This window comes from Trichosurus vulpecula, chromosome 4 (assembly GCF_011100635.1).
Source record: "Trichosurus vulpecula isolate mTriVul1 chromosome 4, mTriVul1.pri, whole genome shotgun sequence".
Taxonomy (NCBI): Eukaryota; Metazoa; Chordata; class Mammalia; order Diprotodontia; family Phalangeridae; genus Trichosurus; species Trichosurus vulpecula.
In genome coordinates this window covers 381675791-381682564 of record NC_050576.1, presented here as the reverse complement: position 1 = coordinate 381682564, position 6774 = coordinate 381675791, and the positions used below count along the sequence as shown (strand labels likewise).

Below are 6774 nucleotides of genomic sequence, written 5' to 3'. Positions count from 1 at the left end.
GCATTTTGAGTTTTCTGAGTAACCAGCTCTTGATGCGGAGCAAGCAGCATCATTGTTAGAGATTTCATTGCCATGGAATAACGAGGGCCCAGGGTGTTATTATTGGCAAATGATGGCAGCCGTTAAGACTGGGCCATCCTGCAGCAAGACAGAGGGGAGAGGAGCACCAGAGTGTAGACTGAATGTAATGTGGAAGGTAAGAAAGCCAGAACTTCAGGTTGCCATAGGATTTAGAGGCAGAAAGGATCTGAGAATCTTACTCACCTCATTTTACAGATGTAAGGGAGAATACACATTTGTGTTTTATATGTTTATTCCTGCCCCCCTCCATCAGCTTCAAAAATCATGAACTCTATGAGAGTAGGGACCGTGTTTTATTTTTATGTCTCTCCTTTAATGATCCCAAGTTTCCAATACAAACAAAGGCCCATCTTTTTAATACCAACATTTTAGTAATGTTGCTATATGACAATGAGACACGGATTGGTCATTATTTTTATATAATAGTCATGCAAATAACTATAATACACTAATTACTTTGCACAAAACTTTTACATTTAAACCTAATGCACCTAAAAAAATAATTCTTACTTCTTTTGTTTTCTTTCCCTTTTATTATCAAAACAGGATGGTACTTGTTACATAATGAAATAATGCAAATTCCAATAAGCACTTTCCAACTGTGTTGAAGTGGGAATTCTTTTTCAGGAAATAACTGGACTAAATGGTCATTGAGGCCATTTAAAAAACTAAATTCAGCTGCCTTGGCAGTGCTGGTCACATGGTGATGGTGTGGGAGAGGGATCCACTCTAGCCCCCAGGAGTCTATGGTGAGGCCTGCTGCGTCCAGCCCCTAGGGACTGAATTATCCTTCATGGCTCCGCGGGGGCCAGCTCTCGTGCCTAGATAACAGCCCAGGATGGACATTCTTGGGTATGAACCAGTGGCCGAGATCAGTATTGGTGCCTGTGGGACAGTGTACAAGGCCCATGATCCACACTTGAGCCACTTCATGGCACTCAAGAGCGTGAAAGTACCTACAGGAGGAGGAAGTGGAGGGGGCCTGATGGTCAGCAGTGTCCGGGAGGTGGCCCTCCTCAGGAGGCTGGAGGCCTTTGAGCATCCCAATATTGTCCAGCTGATGGATGTCTGTCCCATTGCCCAAAGTGACCAAGAGAGACCAAGGTGACCCTGGTGGACCAAGACCTGAGGACATATGTGGACAAGGCCCCTCCACCAGGGCTGCCCTTGAAGACCATTAAGGACCTAATGAGACAGTTCTTAAGAGGCCTAGACTTTCTTCATGCCAACTGCATTGTCCACGGTGACCTGAAGTCAGAAAACATACTTGTGACTAGTAGTGGAACAGTCAAGCTGGATGACTTTGGCTTAGCTTGGATCTACAGCTGCCAGATGGCCCTCACCGCTGCGGTAGTCACTGTCTGGTACCCAGCTCCTGAGGTTCTCCTGCAATCAGCATACGCAACACTTGTGGACATGTGTAGTGTTGGCTGCATCTTCACAGAAATGTTTCGTAGGAAGCCTCTCTTCTGTGGAAACTCTGAAGCTGACTGGTTAAGCAAAATCTTTGACCTGATTGGGTTCGCAGCAGAAGATGATGGGCCTCCTGATGTTTCTCTGCCCCATGGAGGCTTTACTCCTTTTAGTCCCCAGCCTTTACAGTCTGTTGTGCCTAAGCTGGAGGGTCCTGGAGCACAACTGCCACTGGAAATGCTGACCTTTAGCCCCCACAAATGAATCTCTGCTTTCTAAGCTCTGCAGCACACTTATCTACAGACAGCTGGGAAGGGAACCCAGAATGACCACTGGAGGGACTGTATCCAGGACCAATACAGAAGAAGAGCTGTCATTTCCCCTCCCCACGGACACTAGGATCACTCTTACCATCACCATGATGTACAGCATCACAAGGCAGTAGGGAGAACATGACCCTCCTTACACATACCCTTCCCAAATCTTTAACCATTTTACACAGAATCTTTTACTGCCTTAATGACATTCCCCTACTCCCTACCAACGCCCTGTGTAAGACATCCCTCCATCCCCCCCTAACCCCCTAGACTTGGGGAGGGTGAGAAGGGGTATTTATATAGAAAAAAAAATATGAAGCTGGTCTGGTTTAAAAAAAAAGAACTAAATTCTCTGATAGTACATTGAGAGCTATAACCAATTATTGGATGGAAGTTTCTAATGAATGCATTCTCTTAAAAGAAATCAAATGAAAATTTAGACATCTTAGTACCACATATCTTTGTTAGAAGCAAATTGAATTAGCACCTTCTGTAGTATATGCGTTAAGTTAAAACCATGGACTAAGCCAGAAGCAATGGACCTTGAGAATGATTATGGTTCCTTCAGCAGCAGAAGTCTGTAATTGTTCTCAATTGTGAGGGGGTTTTTTTGTTTGCTTTTGGCATTAAAATTTTAAATAAAGCTCCAAAAAGAGTATTACATAATGCTGAGATTGCAACTGTTTAATGACTCTCGCAAACATTAAAACAAGAGAAGTTTTTATTCTTTCCGGTTTGTACTCATTTGGAAACATCCATTTAGTGACCTTGAAATACTTCACAAACATTCATTAAAGCCCATGATCACTTTGTGATATGGGCCAATGTTGTCATTCCAATTTTATTCCTAGAAAAACATAAGGAACACGGAGGTGAACGGCTTGTTTACAACGTGGCATCTAGTTCATCATTGGCAGACTGAGAAATAGAATGAGTTATTGAAGTCTTGCCTTCCTGTCACTTCTCCAATCGATACCATCTACTCTCTATTACATCTGTTAATGAGTAAGCAAGATAGCATAAATAATTTAAATCCACAGACAATTTTAAAATGGCCTTTTAGCTGAAAGTTTCAACCTCCTTTCCCCCACCAAATCATTTTTACTAGAATTGCTGATAAATAGCAAAATTAACAATTGGAGTGCTATTTATCCTTCTTTCTACTTAGCCCTTTGGTAGAAGAAAATTATGAAATAGGAAAAGTTTCTCAAGGAGGCCAACAGGCCCTTTTTTCCGTACTCCTCTCACCCTTCCTTGCAACTCTCTGTTTTGGACACTCAGTGCCAACTCTACCTCTCTTTCCTCCAACTGAAGTGACTCTGATATCAGGCAAATATATATTGGTATATATCTAGGTATATTATCTCTCCTGGTATATTGTCTCTCTTCTCAGTGGGTATTTGCATTCTAATATTTCTCTCTAAGTGTAGAATGAAAGGCTTTGTTCTCTTAAAGGAATTTCAAGACCTTTATGGTACCACTGATATCATATCATGTAGATGTCTGCCTGCTTCACCTATAGGAAACAGTAACCTCTATTTGGATATGCTAGTGAACTGTAAAATAACCAAGCCAGTAAATTGAAGAGGAGAAGAAGAAAAGAATAGCAATATCAATAATAAACCCATCAATCTTCCTAACTTACTTATTAATGCCACTCCTATTCTCCCAAACGTCAGAAGTATCTTTCACATCTATCTTTTGACCCCTATATCTAATCAGGTGCCAAGTCCACTGTCACCAAAATATCCTTTATGTTTGTCTCTTCCTATCTATTGCTTCTGTCACCACTCTAAATTTAGATCTATATTGCCTATCACCAAGATTATTTTTCAATTTATTTTATTTTTAATTTACAGAACAAAACAAGCATGTCCATAACAGTGTAATAAAAAAGATAATTGCTCATGAAACTGCAAATCTACTATGTACAATTTGCTATTTCTTTTAAGTATATAATAAAGTTATCATGCTATTGCACTAGCTTCCTTACCTAGGCATTTTACTTTCAGGCTCACCCCTACACTAGTCGATGGATTATTTATTCATATGGACTATTTGTACCCAACCTGTGGTAGAACCTTCTGAGCTTATATTGGTCTGATCAGCCACAGTCAGACACACTATACCTTGATCCTGACATAGAGATGTCATTTTGGTCCTCTTTGAGCATGATGGTCAAGAACCAACCAACCAACTGCTGCCAGATTACTCTTCCTAAGCACAGTTCTTATAGAGCCCTACTTCTTGGAATCACAAGCGTGCATTTGAATCCCAGTTCTCCTAGTTATTAACATCTGCATGATTTTGGTTGTCACTTTAAGGACCTTAGCTTACTCATCTATAAAATGACCAAAGATATCCCTTTCAGCTTTCAGTTCTATGAACCAATGTTACTCTCCTGGTCAAAAATCTTCAAAGGCTCTCCGCTACCTTCTCAAAAAAATCCAGCTTCCATAGCCTGGTATTCAAAGTCCTCCCAGAAATACAGATTGGGATCAGTTTCTCCCTTCCTATATTCTGTGTTCTAGACAAATTAGAATTCTCACCATTCCCTGAATGTACCCTGATCTTTCCTGCATCTGTGTCTTTGCTTATTCCCTCCCCTCAACCCATACCTGGAATACGAACAAATCTGCCACTGAAAATCTTTCCCCTCCAAGACCAATTCAAGTGCTAGCTGCTCCATGAAGCCTTTTCCTAATCTCCTCCAGGTAAAATTAACCTATCCCTATATTATGGTAATTAGGGTGGGACTTTTTTTTTTTACTTTTTTCTCTTTTAGAATGCTGAGGTAATCAAGTACCTTTGATGAGTTTTGCCTTTCAAATGTAATGGAAAGCAAAGTGGACTTTTTGTTGTCTTTTGTTTTATAGTGCTTCTCAGCACTAAGGAATTTTTGATTGAATCGGGAGTCTTCGATAACCTGCTTACATCAAGGAAAGGACTAGTTCACATGGGTTTGAGTCACATGGTTGTGATGTCCTTTGACCCTGAAGAAGTGTACATAAACTCAGAGGTTAGCATTTTGCCTTTGGGGGCACACTCATTGAAAGAGTGTTGGTGATAAGACTCTGGGTAGCTGTTGAAGGAGCACCCCCTCTGCGGCCTGCTTTGAAAACCCAGATATTGGTTCTTCTCTCTAGTGACTACGTATGTATTGTGATTTGGTCAGACAGATAAAATCCTGTCTGTTGATCTGTTTGTAATTTCTGTTTGTATTTGCTATGAAGTTCAGGGTGCTGGCTTTTCCCCCTGAACTAAGTGAATGATATATGTATGTTTAATTAAAGTGAGATAGTAAACCCCTTAAAGTTGCTTTCCTTAGAAAAGCAGATCAAAGGACCTGTGCTATCAGCCCTTCTGTGTGCTCTTGTTGTCGGTCTTGTTGGGTCTTTCACCCCCACATCTGCTAGCAACATTGTTGTTACATCCTCTTCAGAACTTTAACCATTTTATACTTTTCTTATGATACTTGCCTCTTTCTCTCTTGTGTTATAGCTATTTGTAATAGCTGTCTTATTCCTTCTACTATATTATGAGCTCCTTGAAACCAAGGCCTGTGTTTTATTCATCTTTATGGCTCCAACATACAGATAAATGCTGGCCCATTGTAAAGTTATAATTGCCTGCAGAATTATAAAGAAAATTCATAAACAACGTGATGAGCTTGTCAGCAATAGATTTAGTCATTGTCTTTACTACAAAAAGATAATTGATTATTCAATTGTCTACCCAATACACCTCCTCCCACTACTACATGTACATGGTAAAACAAACAAAGAAAAAATTGGATAGCACAGGACAAAGTGTTAGGATTGGGGTCTGAAAACCCGAGTTTGAATCCCAATCACTTCACTTCTCTGGGCCTCAGTTTCTTCATCTGCAAAATGAAAGAATTGGCCTAGATGATCTTTAAAATTCCTCCAAGCTCTAAATCAGAAGTGTCAAACTACAGGCCTAACACAACCTACAACACTCCCAAGTATGGCCTGAACCAGATTAAAATGTAATTTGCAAATATTTAACAAAATAAATAAAAACACAACAAAACAGTGATACTATTAATATGTAGTTTTCTAAGTCAATATGTGGCCTACAAGGATCCTTACATACAGTTTAGTCTCCTACTTTCTATTTGAGTTTGACATTACTGTTCTAAATATATAATTCTACACGTGAAGTGGTTTATATGGTTTGCCTAGTCATCATGGCCCAAATTCTTCACTTTAGCCATTATACCAGTCCTGCCTCAAACTACCACACTTCCACAATAATAGGCTATTGTATTACTTTCTGATTATACATATAAAATATGTACAGATATATACATACATATAAAATATAACCACTAACCCACCTCCAGACTGACTCTAAATCTCCCATAGCACATGATATGAAATTAAACCCTCCTACAATTTTCCTTTTGAATTTTGCTTAGACCTTTCATTCCTTCTTTTTAATTTCTCCCTTACATCTCAGAATCACTGAATTTGAGTGTTAGAAGGGGCCTTGGTGACCATGTAGTCCAGACCATACATGAAAGAAATCCCCATTATAACATATTTAACAAGTAATCATCCAGTCTCTGCTCAAAGACCTCCAAGAAAGAGAAATGCACCACCTCTCAAGGAAGCTCTAATTATTAGGAAGTTTCCCTTTATTTCAAACTTAAATTTGCCCTGTAATTTTCATGTGTTGCTATCGGTTCTGCTTTCTGGGGCCAAAAACAAAAAGTCTAATCCTTCCTTCACATAACAACTCTTCAGAAATACTTGGATGCAGCTATAATATCCAACCCCTTCCACTCCCCTCCACCCCCAGTCTTCTCTTCTTCAGGATAAACAATCCCAACTCCTTCACCTGATTCTCATATGACAACTCAAGGCCCTTCACAAACCCGGTGGCATTCTGGAAACTTCCCATATTATTTATGTCTTCCTTAAACTATGGTGCCCAGAAT

The 6774-nt window shown here is 39.8% G+C and overlaps 1 pseudogene; it reads left to right on the top strand.

Moving 5' to 3' along the window:
• The first annotated feature begins 919 nt into the window (after positions 1 to 919).
• Positions 920 to 1893, top strand: LOC118847293 (annotated as a pseudogene).
• Positions 1894 to 6774: the final 4881 nt, after the last annotated feature.